The 13,181-nt window shown below is 33.3% G+C and overlaps 1 protein-coding gene across 1 annotated transcript in view; it reads left to right on the forward strand.

Moving 5' to 3' along the window:
- Positions 1 to 13,181, forward strand: part of Fas3 (fasciclin 3) — a 338,909-nt gene that overhangs the window by 117,792 nt on the left and 207,936 nt on the right. The window lies entirely within an intron of this gene.

Raw genomic sequence — 13,181 nt, forward strand, 5'->3', positions numbered from 1 at the left:
GTTTCGTTAACCATGACGAAACGGAATATAAAAGTAACCATTTTTACGGATTGATAAAGCTTAAGTTGATCTTATTTTGATAATTAATATTGTATATTATCGTACAGTTTATATATAGCAATATCTGATATTAATCAGCGTCAAATAGACCTCCACGTAGCGAGATTTTTGATCGTGTCTCGTGTTAGTGGTTATATGCTGAAACAAATGACGTTACATCTCAATATACTGAAAAGGGTTCGATCATGTTGAAAACTCTGTAAAAGCTGCAATTACGAGGTTCTTTGCAATTTCGTGATGCAGCGCGTATCGGATGATCGTCGGGCAAGTAAAGGCTGCGAACAGGTTTCCATCAGCGTCTGGTGCGATTATCCACACTTTCGTGTTGCAAGGTGATAACTCGCCGCCAGGCCGTCACAATAAATCTTTCGCTTACAATGAAAACGGGCGCTATCGTACGCTATTAGCTAACGCCATTCTATGATATTACATTTGTGCTTTAGTATTGATAGAAAATGTAAAAATACGAACCTCTCATTTATTTGTCTATGTTTTAGACTGTAAATTTTTCAAGTTTCCCCCTAAAAAAATGTACTTTCTTTTTTTAAGAAAAATTTCAAACATCACAAAACTTACTAATTTTATTGCGTTTGTATATCAAATTACGGAGTAATAAAAATCGGCGAAGCGCCGCTAGAATGGAGAGGTGAAAATCCAAAGAAAAATTTATGAAGGGTGATTGAGAAAGGGAAGCACAACGGAAGAGTAGCGTTTTAATTAGTTGCGTGTGCAGCCGGGTGATTATCAATAACGATTGTCAGTGCGTCACATGGATGTTTATGAATGCTATCCTAATGAAGCGCCATCAGGGCGAGTGCAGGAGGGAGGAAGAGACGACGGAAGGGTCCCCGCCATCCAGTGTAGTGATACGTGGGGGGTGGTTGAGGATGGATGTGACATAGACCCTCAACGCCGAATAACTTCCTAGGTGATTAACTGCTGAATCGCCAGGAACGTGAGCGAGGTTTCGAGTTAATTGCAACTCTCGTAGTTCCTCTGCCTCTCTTTCTCTCTCTCTCTCTCCATCTCTTTCTTGCTCTCTTTCCATTGTCATGTTTAATTATTTCGACAGAGTTGATCGTGATAAATCCGTCGAAGTTATATTTATCTTACCAATGGCTTTGAGGATGTTCTTTTACTTTTCCTTTAACCTTGTATTAAATACATTGATTTACATTCCTTAATTTTAATATTGAAATTGACACAAATGATCTGCACAAACCTTCTATTTTTTCAATATTTATTTAAATATTCTTTCTCACTTTTTTACATTTGTATATTTATTTTATGACTTTTTATCATTTAATTTTCCTCTAATTTTTTGTTAAATATTTATTTATTTGAACTTGATGCAAGTAATTTTCTGCACAATTTCTTTTTTCCTTCATATATTTGTCGAAATTCTTATTTTTTTATTTTTACATATATATTTAATTAGTTTTTTTATTTTATCTTATTCATTTATCTTAACTTCGATATTTGTTTAGTTTTATTATCTTCTTATTTTTGCGTGTACTATATGTAATGTTCTCAAGAGAACTTGGAATGTGCAGTAAATTTTGCTTTACTGTAACTGTACTTTATCCTATTTCTCTTGCACTCCGTCTTCCTTGTATTGCGTAATTACGTAGACATTTTCGTTGCGTGCCATCGTTGTGAAGATCGGCGAGGAAGAAAAAAATACTCGTAACAGGCGACCGTATAGCAACGGTACGAAATAGTAGTCGCCGTTGCAGAGAAATATGGGCGATGGCTGTACGAGTATTCGCTAAAGGTTCTTAGTATAATTAAAGAGATTCTGGGAAGCATTACGTAAGCGGGTGCTTTTGAACCAGCAAATTAGTGCTTCTTGCGTTTAGTATGGTATATAATCATCGCGAAATATATCTGCGAATATTCGTTATAATTGCAGCTGTAAAAGAAAATCAAGCGTGTCGTTAATATACGCTTTTTAATAATAAATTTTATTTTAAGGTTAATGTATGCTAAAATATAGCATTTATTGAATGAGTATTTTATATCAGCATTCGATGAGCTACTTTTTTCCATGAGTTTGTATAATTTATCTGTAATGGAAATGGTCAGTAGAAACTTGAATTTATGCGGAATATTGAAAATGAAAAGGTTTTCTATGTGCATATTACTAGTAAATGTCACATTGTATGATATTTTATGACATATCATATAGCAATAACAAGATATTCATATTTAATTTAATATCTAAGTTATTTTAATATTAGTTTTATTATCATAATTATGTGTACGAGAACTATTTAATATTTCAGTTTTAAGTAACATAACTACATAAAAATACGAAAATTTCGAAGTTTTTTTTGTTTACAGATTTTTTTATTAATTTAAAATGTATGTGTTTTAAAAAATTTGATTTTATTAATATAATTACTTTCGAATTAAATTAATAATCTTATATTATCTCACTTTATGTACATATATTTTTTAAATTATTGTAAATAAATTTTTGATTGGTCACATGATTTATTTGTATACGTTACTATTTCATTTCAATTTACAAATAAATGCACAGGTATGTAAGAGCGAAGTAGAACGCATTAGCAAATTGCCGCTTTTAGCAGAGAGAAGTTTCATTTTTTACTATGTGCTCTCTAATAATATTTTTCCTTGTTCGTAACATAACATTTTTATTTTTCTTATTGCAGGTAAGAAAGCAAAACGGAAGTTTTGCGACGAAGAAACTCGCGGATGCGGATCGCGCATGGGGCTACGTAAGTGAATTCCAAAGATTCGTACCACGGGACGCGGAAAGCTCAGCAGCCGGTCCGAGCAATCGTAAATCGTATCACAATAAAATGGCCGTACTCCCGGGTACCCTTTTGAGCACACTTCTGGCCAACGGCATTGCCGAACTATTGTGTTGCGCCAGCGAAATGAGCTCCCGCCGAGATTTACGGTCGCATCCTTTATGACCCGCGAAACTGCGTCGAAGATAGCGTTGCTCATGTTGCTTTCGTGACGAATAGCAATATCGTCTCCGAATACCGTGATCCGCGATTAAAATTTCTGCACCGGCGTGGCGTCTGCTCACGATTTTTATTTATCTGGCAGAGCTTTCTTATCTTTTTAAATTGCACCATTTCATGGAATTCCACATAGAAAGAACAATTTTGCTGAAAAATTTAGCTAAATATAGATCTAAAAATTTTATTGGACTACCAAAATAATTATGTAGGAAATTTAAATATAATGCAAAGTAATGCCGCCATCAGCTCGAGCTATATAAAATTATTTATGTAATCCAATAAAATTATTTTTTGATCTATATCTACCTAAACTTTTAGATGCTTCAATAAAATAGTTTCTATTTATACAAGTATTTTTTTCTGTGATGCTACATCCATGTGAAATTAAACTCATTTTGTAATCTACCTAGTAATCAAATTAATCATGTTGCTGAATATAATTTTGATAAAGCAACACAACGATTACAAATTACTCGTAATATTAATATAATTATACGTAATATCCAAATTATATCTCTACAAAGTATATGAAAGAAAGCATAATTACTTGACGTTATCATGGTTGCTTGATCAAAGAATTTTTTGCAAAATTTTCTGAAAAATTAAAATTCTTGGTTTTAAAAAAGTTTAATATACGTACATCACATATATACGCAGTTTTTAAATATTATCAATTTAACAATTAAAAATGCAAGTAATGTCAACAACATTAATAATTTACATCGCAATGCTACATTAATTTCAATAAAATATTTAATAATTTCCAAATCAGGATGAAAATACAAAAAAATTTTTTAATATTATTGAAAAGGAAAATCATGAATTTTTATTTTGAAATCAAGGAAATTTTATGAAATTTTCTGATGATAAACTTATGACAATCCTGATTACTTGAATTATAATTAATACAGTATATTTTTTAATTCAAAATTATTTTTTTATAATTCAACACACATATTGCACATTTTTGGAAATTTAAGCGTAACGTTATTAGCGTTTGTCGATGGCGATTTATCCTATGATGCAATAATACATATTAAATATGACGCTTTGCAAATTACTACAATTACCATAAACAATGAGCGAACATTAATTATGTCATTGTTATTATAATAATGTAATAGGAAAACTACCATCAAACATTAACTTTCTAAAATTCCTATCTAGGTCATTTTAATTAAACATAATTATTCATTACCTAGCAACAAACAACGCATGAAGCACTAATAATATTATATATTTTAAGGTAAATCAATTATTTTCATTTTTATGTCTTTTACAGCGATATATATAATATTGTAATAATACAAATAAATTAGGAATGTATTGAATAGATAAATACCGATAGCATTGAGTACATTAAAAAAATATTATACTTATATATTCTCGATTTTGTAATGGGAATTACTAAATAATTACTACAATAGAAATTATTTTTTCTAATTTGGAATTTGGACATTTTGTTTTCTAAATGATTCAATTAAACCGCGACTTAGGTTCAACCGGATTCTTGAAGAGTGCGACTACGAAAAACGCAGACAAATCTCACGGAAATCCCGGGGCGTCTGTGAAACTAATCGGTCGCTTCGATCGGTCGTTGATGCTCTCGTTAATCGATGATTTTTTGCGGGCAGCCAGCTATTTGTGCGAACTAAATGGCTCCGCGATTGTTGGACGAAAGTACGGCAGCAACGAAGCGTATTAATTTCTCACCGTCGTCCCGCTCAACTTATTTCGCGTTTCCGATCGTCGTATCGACCAATTCGTTTCTTCCTTCGTCGCTCTTCATTCGCTCTCGTTTCAGGCCGAACCACTCAATTGCATTCATCGACTTCTCGACGAGCAACGTACACGGATAATACGCGCGGATATGCGCGTGGCGCGCGCGTTTATACGCGTCCGGCAGGAAATAATTGATGATACGCGCCCGGTCGGCGTGTCTTGCATCGTGCAGCACGTCGTGGGACGGAAAAGCACCCGGCAGCGATTTATTATCGTCGGTTGTCGATAATCGACGCCGGCTGCATCGCGGTGAAACGCTATTCGCCGTTGCCGTACAACAGTGCGCCAGAATCCCGATTTTTTTACGGCCTATTGGCTCGTCGAACGCTCCATCTCGCGATATTTGGCGTTTCTGCTGCGTTATTAAATAATGATTCATGCCTGCACATGTCCGCCTTTGTATCACCAGTTGGGATCGTTATCGACATAGGAAGGCACTTCGCGCTTGTTGAAATCATATTTTGCATTTTCATGTTTTTTGAAGAATGTTTCTAATTCTTTATTTGCGATTTAAATCTATCAGTCAATGAAAATCGTTTTCATATCAAAGAGAACAAATTTTGTTGTATTTATGGCTATAATTGGGTTATTATTGTTGTATAATTTTTCCCTCAAAATTTGAAGCATTTTATCAAATATTATACGATATGATATTAATAAATTTTATAAATATATATATATATATATATATATGATATCATATTATATAAATTGATTTAAAAAGAGAATTTTAACATTAAATAAAAAATGGAAATCTAATTAACGAAAGAAACAGAAATTTTTAGATTTTTTTACTCCTAGAAATCGATAAAGTCGGTTTCTGTGGAGAACATTCAACTTAATTAATACCTATTTATTATAACATTTTCTGCACGTTGATAATTCATGTAATCACTTTTACTTCAATTAACACGGAAGAGAATTTCCCTATATATATCCGCTCGAATCCGAAGATTAATTAATTTTTATATTGCTTACATGGACGATTATTACGCGAACTTGACACGAATTACTTCCGATAGTTCGATAAAGTTTCAGTTGAGAGCAATCGACCGTAACGATCGCTCATCGCCGTGGTATAACCCTCGGAGACAAGAGTTAAAGTCCGAATCATCGACGAATCGAGAGGTCCAAGCAAGCATTCAATGCCACTCAAAGGTGTTCTTTAATAGGTGTCCTCTCAAAATGTCGTAAAATCTTTATCGCGAATTTTGCTGCTTCTTACACCTCGATAGTTTTCTCTTTCTCTTTCTCTCTTTCACGATCTTCGCCGTTTGACTACCCAACGAAGACAGCCCGTCGATATGAAGACGATGCGACAGAGAGAAAATGAATTCAGCTGCGCGAGTCTATCGGGATCAGCTCCATATTTAATCACACATCACTCGGTCGACCGCAACTCCTGCCAAACTTTTAATATTCCGGATATTGGAATCCAGATAAGTTTAATTAAAGATTAGGTCGAAAACCTCCGTCAGCCGCCGACCGGTTAATTCTTCGAGGAGATTGCTTTTTTATCATTTAGTTTTTTTTTTTTAATAAGATTCGGCAAAGTTATAGAAATGTTTGATCTTAGTTTAATTATTCCCATTTTCTGACGTCACAGTATAGTTGTCCAATGAATTTTATCCAAGCATACCCGCAGAGAATTTATGCAATTTTAAGTACGAATTCTTACTAGTACTTCAATTATGAGAAATCGGTTTTCTATTATATCAAAAGATCTCTCTAACGATCTTTTAGAAATCTTTAATCTTGGTTTAATTATTACTTTTTATAACATCGATATTATTTTATAATATAATGATTTTTTATCTTATTTTATCATTATTTTATTTTACACTAATAATTTTGTTCTTTTATAACAAGCGAATGTATTTGCGAATTTATAAAAAAATGTATACTATTTTATACTGTATTTATTATTTAAATATGTTGTCTACAAATGTTATGCAACTACGAAATTATGTAATAGCATAATAGTTTGTATTAATAACTGGCCATATCATCTATTACTATACTATATAGTGTTTATTTATGACTCAATTATGCAGAGATCGATTTATGCACGCGAGATAAAATCTCAATAAGTATTTCTGAGCTGGGTTTGTGTTGGTAGGAAAGGATGTCGCGGAAAAAGAAGAAGCAGAGAACATTGAAGAGGGAATTAAATCTAGTTCGACTGAATCTATTACGACTGCTACATGACTGAACGCAATTTTTGCGCGGCTTCTGAAAATCGTTCACCAGACGACGTACCATGACTTTCGCCAATGGATTACCACGGAATTCCTTTGTGCAATCGCGATCACCGTCTTACAGTTCTCTCTCGTCCCTTTTTATCAACGCTCCCTTTCGACAGTCACTCGTTATATCTTTTCTTTCACGAGCTTCTTTCTCGGAAGCAGACCTTATTTCCTCAACGTTCAACGTCGCGTATAATTTTCCACGCGTCGCGTCGGTGAGAAATCGATACTTACTGGAATCCCTCCTTTATTTTTTAATCCGAAGATTAACATAGTCTTGTATAAATGACAAGGTTATCGATTGTGGAGTTTATGCAAACAAACGAGCAGTGAAAACGAGTATTGACAAGTTTGTGCTGTGAGAGATTATTAAATTCGTTCGGGTTATCAAAACTGCGGTAATTTGTTAGTTAACTTTACAACGATAATCGTTACGTAACGTTACACCTGACAATGTAAGTTATAAGTACACGAGTTCTATTAGCCTTCCGAAGCTAATGTGAAAGTTTTGTAACACAGTTCTGACGTCTGTGAGATCCATTTAATTTATATTAATTAAAAGGCACTAAATAACTTCGAAGAACTGAAATGACATTAGTAATAAAAACAGAAACAAAAGTAATAAAAGAAACAATAAATGTTAAGTATATTTTAAATAATTCAAATTTGCAGTTGTAACATAAGAAAAGTGAATTGAGATGATATTGTTTCCAAAGAGATTTATAAATGAGATGGGTCCATTATAAACCTACTGTCGGCTTCGAAGGATTAAACATATGTGAGAGACAAAAGTATATACATATACTATCACACTTTAACTTATATTATCTTATTCTACAGGTTTAATTAAAGTTACAATTATCTTAAGTAAGACCGGATAAATTAAAGATGGTACACTGAAAAAAATGATTCATTTTTTACTAAATTAATTTAATGTCGTTATTTTTTTTGGTGAGTATGTATTTAAGTCAGATATACATTTTCAATGTGTTTAATTCAAGTATTGTATATAGACATTTTTATGGAAAAATAAGTAAAAAGGTAAATTAATTAACTTACAATTAGTCAAATGACTATTTTCTTCGGGGTTAATAATTATCATAGACGTAGAAATTACATTGCAAAACAACTTACTTTTATTTTGTGTTATATTTCGTAGAATAATTGTATTCAGAATTTATTTTTCTCGTCGCGATGGTGAGTTCTAACATCTGGTGACGTTGACTTTTAGCTAAAATTATGTCCAATAGGATTCCAGTGTCCGGATTGAAACAGGGAGATGGACATGTGCCATCTATGCGGATGGTGTGCTCGACACTGTTCTATCGGTTCGCCTCAGTCTACGGGATTCAATGAAAAATCCGCGCTTGAATGGCGACAATCGGGCGACGCCGATCGGTCGCTTCATCGCCGGAGAGGACGAAGGATTTTTATTTTTCCGAATGCGGTGTGGTCAGTCAGGATGATACTCTCCTCCCGAATGAGTGAAAAAGCGAACGAAAGAACGGACGGGCTTGCGAGCTTTTCAGTCGATTTATGAAATCCGAAAGGGGGAGATCCAATTTGGCCGGGAATTCGCTCGGCACTCGCTTGACACTCGACCACGATTCGCGTCCACGCGCGCTCTGCTGGAATGTGAAATGAGCCGGCGCACGACGGGAAATTAATTTGAATCCACGTACGCGTGAACTTTCAACTCTGACACACGTGTCCTCTACGCACTCTTTCAATTGCGTTTGTTTTACTGAAAATCTCGTGTATAATAAAAATGGCAGTGGACTTACTGTAAACTGGGATTTATCAAGTCACCTTCGTAATTTGTTGATTAATTACATGCGACGATAAAGTGATTATCCGCAATATATAATATAGATTGCAATAGATACGAATAAATGCAATTAAGCGAGTAATTCTACATATTAATATTAAATTAAATACTAAATATTAATATAGGTATACAAATATAATCCGATATATTAAATAAGCGTTTGCAATATTAAATTATGCTCTAAGTATCTAATAAATTAAATAATGTGTTTTTATATATAATTGAATATTACTGTATCGTACACACATTATATCTTTATTTTCAATGCGTAACTTTTTTTTTGTAGAAAGTGTAAATTTTACAATAGTATTGTAGCATTGCATGATTTTGTGTAACAAGGTTATTGAAACACAAACCTTGTTTACCTGTGAAATGTGTTTACGTGTTTTCTAATTACGAGGCTGCAGCCTTGCACAATTGAATAAAGTTTGTTGTGTCGCTTTTCTATATATATATATATATATATGAATATCGTTTGTCGGCAAAATTTTGCGATAAGCTACAATCTGCGGTTTAAATAACTGCGATTTCGCACGTGTGCAAATAAGCGGACGATGATGGAATATAAACGATTGTCCGACTGTTATCGGCTACGATATTTTATAAATAACATTCGATCAGTTTTATAAAAAGTTTTATAAAAAAAAAGGAGAAATGTATTGTGTTAAGCGAGCGTGTATTTCATGACAATGATTTATCACTAGAAATTTTCCGTGAAATACATTCCCTAAAAACTGCATGTACGTAAGCTTAGTCTTTCAGTTAAACGCTTTCTATTCTGCGAGCAAATAATACATTGACAATATTCCATACAAGACTAGATACAGATTATTTTAGTAAAGCGAGAATACTTATAATTAATTGTTAATTTTTAACGCTCTAAATATGCTGTATAATATCTTTCTTTAAATATCTTGGAGCGAAGATTGAGCCAGCTGAAAGAGTGAAAATTTTTCTTCTTGAACACAACAGTGGCAGATGTTTACTCTTTTTTGGAGTAAGATTTCACTCTTTTGCAGTGAGATCCAAAAGAATGAAATCTCACTCTATTTCTTGGACTTTTATTTTAAAAGAGTAAAATCTTACGCCAAAAAAATAAAATTTTATTCTCGAAAAATGAAAATCTACCACTCTTGTTCAAAAGTAGAAATATTTTTACTCTTTTTTTAAGACTTACTTAATTTTTAATCTTTGAAGCGATATTTCTAAATGATTAAAGAGCTAGTTTATTTGAGATATTGGTTACCTTAAATTTTAAATATATGACATTATGAATGATAAGGTTTAATATCGGACTTTCGGAATATCTTCATATTCTATGACGCAAGCTCTAATCACATGATACGAATAATCCGTCTCATAATAAATTAAAAAGATGAAATCTGTCTCATCTTTTATTGCTCGAGAAGCTAATAATTTTGTAACAAAATCTTTTAATAACCGAAAAGGATGATAATAACACAACAAATATGTATTCATTATTAATTATTTACTTAATTAATTTCCAAAAAACTTTGCTACATTTTCATTAATAAAAGAAATTGAAAGAGGGAGAGACTCTTCAAATTAATTATAAAAGTATTCAATTTTGAAGATATGAAAAGTGCAAAATTTGTAGAATTTACTAGGAAATTAGAAAAAGATTGATTCAAAAGTAAAATAAATTACTAGATAACAGTGGAATACTAGCGTCAAAAAATATTCCATATATGAACATTTCGGAAGTAATAATGGTGAAGTCGCATATCGTGCACAGAGGATGGTCATTATACAGCAACATAAAGAAACCGTGGGTACAATTCCGTTTGGTACTTCTGCAATACCCGAGCTTTTACCCATAAATAATATTTCCGCACTTTCCGCGAGTTTAAGTTATTTTGTCGACATATAGTACACATTCTCTCTCTCTCTCTCTTGTACATTATTTTCATAATTTTTAAAATTTCTAAGGCTTGGAAAATATTTAATCAAGTAATTTGTGAAAACAGAGACAAATAACGGGCAACGAAATCAAAAGAACATTAATTACTTAATAATTAATATTAATATTTTATTACCATTAAAAATTCATAATATGTTTATAAATGTAATCATATACGTATTAAATTTTCTATAAAATCGATCGAATAATTTCAATAAACAACGATGACAAGTAGAATCATAACGAAGGTTTCCAACCTCTTGAAAATTAAGTAGGTTAAACAAAAATTTTGGGAAAGAGTGAAATATTAAGTAAATACGAGACAGATTTTGACTTTATAATTTATTCTCTTTAAGACGTGTATATTTTTGTACGTATTTTGTAATACATTTTCGCATTTTTTCTTCAAAGAGTTCTAATTATTATGTCCAAACACTATGTCCAATTGGCTAAGATAGTCCCGCAGCATGTCGAAACCATCGAGAACGACAACTTACGAGTCGCTCACGTCTCGCTCTTGTTCCACGCGCTGTCGTAATCCCGCGGAAAATCCTCGACATATAAATGACTGCATAGCATCCATTCGGGAGCGTCATAAAAATGTAAACCGACGTTATTTATGCGACACACGTGGCACGCGTTGTGTGCAGCCAGCACTACCGGCGCCGGCGTTGACCTCGTTTTAACGGGATGCTACTTCCGCTTGCTGCGCGACGGGCGCATTGTCTCAGTGCTTTTTAAATTTCACGAATGAAACTGCGATGAGGAAGATCGACAATTCTTTTCGTTTCTCGTTCTCCTGTCTTGGATGCACAAGAAATGGGCTGCACAGCGAAATTACGATACTGCTTGTTTCAGAATACGAAATGTAATTCGAAGATAAGACGTAAATGTCACATCAGAATAAAAAGTATCTTTGGATGCTGATAATATGTTTAGATAAACAGAAAATCAGAATATAGAAATCTCGATTTTATGGTCGTCCCTCGTGGATATCGAGTTATGCATAACAAAATATACAGGTTTTGAAGGATTCAAGGGATGAATTTTTATGTGCTAAAAATACCAACTTCTTTCAATATTTTTTATATTTGTCGTTTTCGGAAAATAAATAAGATATAAATTCAATACAAATAAAATAAGGATTGCCACAAAATTGGAAATTAGGAGAAAATTGAAAATTATCAGAGAAATCAAAGAAAAAATCAAAGTCAGGGAACTTTGCAAAATTTTTTGATTAAAGTTCTATGCTTTAGAGAAATTTAATATTATATGTGTACATCACACTTATAAATTTAAAATACTATCAACTTAAAAATTAAATCGAAGCTGTGTCAGTAATATTAATAGTGATTTGTATTGCTACAGTAATTTAAATTGTCCTTTTAATAAAATATTTGACGGTTTCCAAATCAGGACAAAAAGTTTCGAAATATTCAATCAGGAAAAATCATAAAACTTTGTCTGGAAATCAGGAAAATGTTATGAAATTTTAGGATGAGGGATTTATGATAATGCTGAAAATGCATGCTTATGTAAGCCTCCACGGTTATTAATGCGTAAATTATATATATTCTTAATATAGAATATATTTATAATGTAGTGTAGGATATAAGATGTGAATAAATGTAACGAGCTGGCTGGGACAACATTATTTCGCATTTGTCGATGTAGAGAATCAGTGTGATAATATATCACCTCTCTCTTTCTCTCTCTCTCTCTCTCTCTCTCTCTCTCTCTCTCTCTCTCTCTCTCTCTCACTATAATACGCAGATATTCACTAAGATACATAACGCGTTTTTGTTCCAATCTTGGTTTCATCATAAAGTAGCATAACTCGTGCGTGCATGCGTTTTCATGCGACGCATATATGCCACATTGCGGGTACGCAGAATTTCATTACGCGGTGCAGTTCGGTATTAAGAGTACAATGCATATCAAGAGTACAAAGTGGGTTGGACCTACTATATTTGGGGAAGATGTTCGATTTCGGAACAGACCGTCGTTGCACTCGTGTTTGCGCGTAAGGCGTCGTAAAAGTGGAACGACCGCGAGCTTATTTGTATCGAGCATCGACGACCAACGGCGACGACGAAAGTTTACCCTGCGCCCAAACTTTCGTCGGTAGAACAGCTTTCTCGACGACGAGTCAGGGCTTTTGATGAAATTGAACATCGAAAAGGATTCCTCGTTTATTCGGCCAATTGCGCGCCGAGTGACGCGACAAAGAGGAACGGCACCCAAAATAAACGCGATCGCTTTTTGGTGCGAGCTGCCGTTCGTTGGGACGTTCGTTAAAAAATTCGACCGAGAGAGAAGGTCGAAATTTTCCAGCTGAAATCTAA

Source organism: Cyphomyrmex costatus, unplaced genomic scaffold (assembly GCF_001594065.2).
Source record: "Cyphomyrmex costatus isolate MS0001 unplaced genomic scaffold, Ccosl1.0 scaffold120, whole genome shotgun sequence".
NCBI classification, from domain to species: Eukaryota; Metazoa; Arthropoda; class Insecta; order Hymenoptera; family Formicidae; genus Cyphomyrmex; species Cyphomyrmex costatus.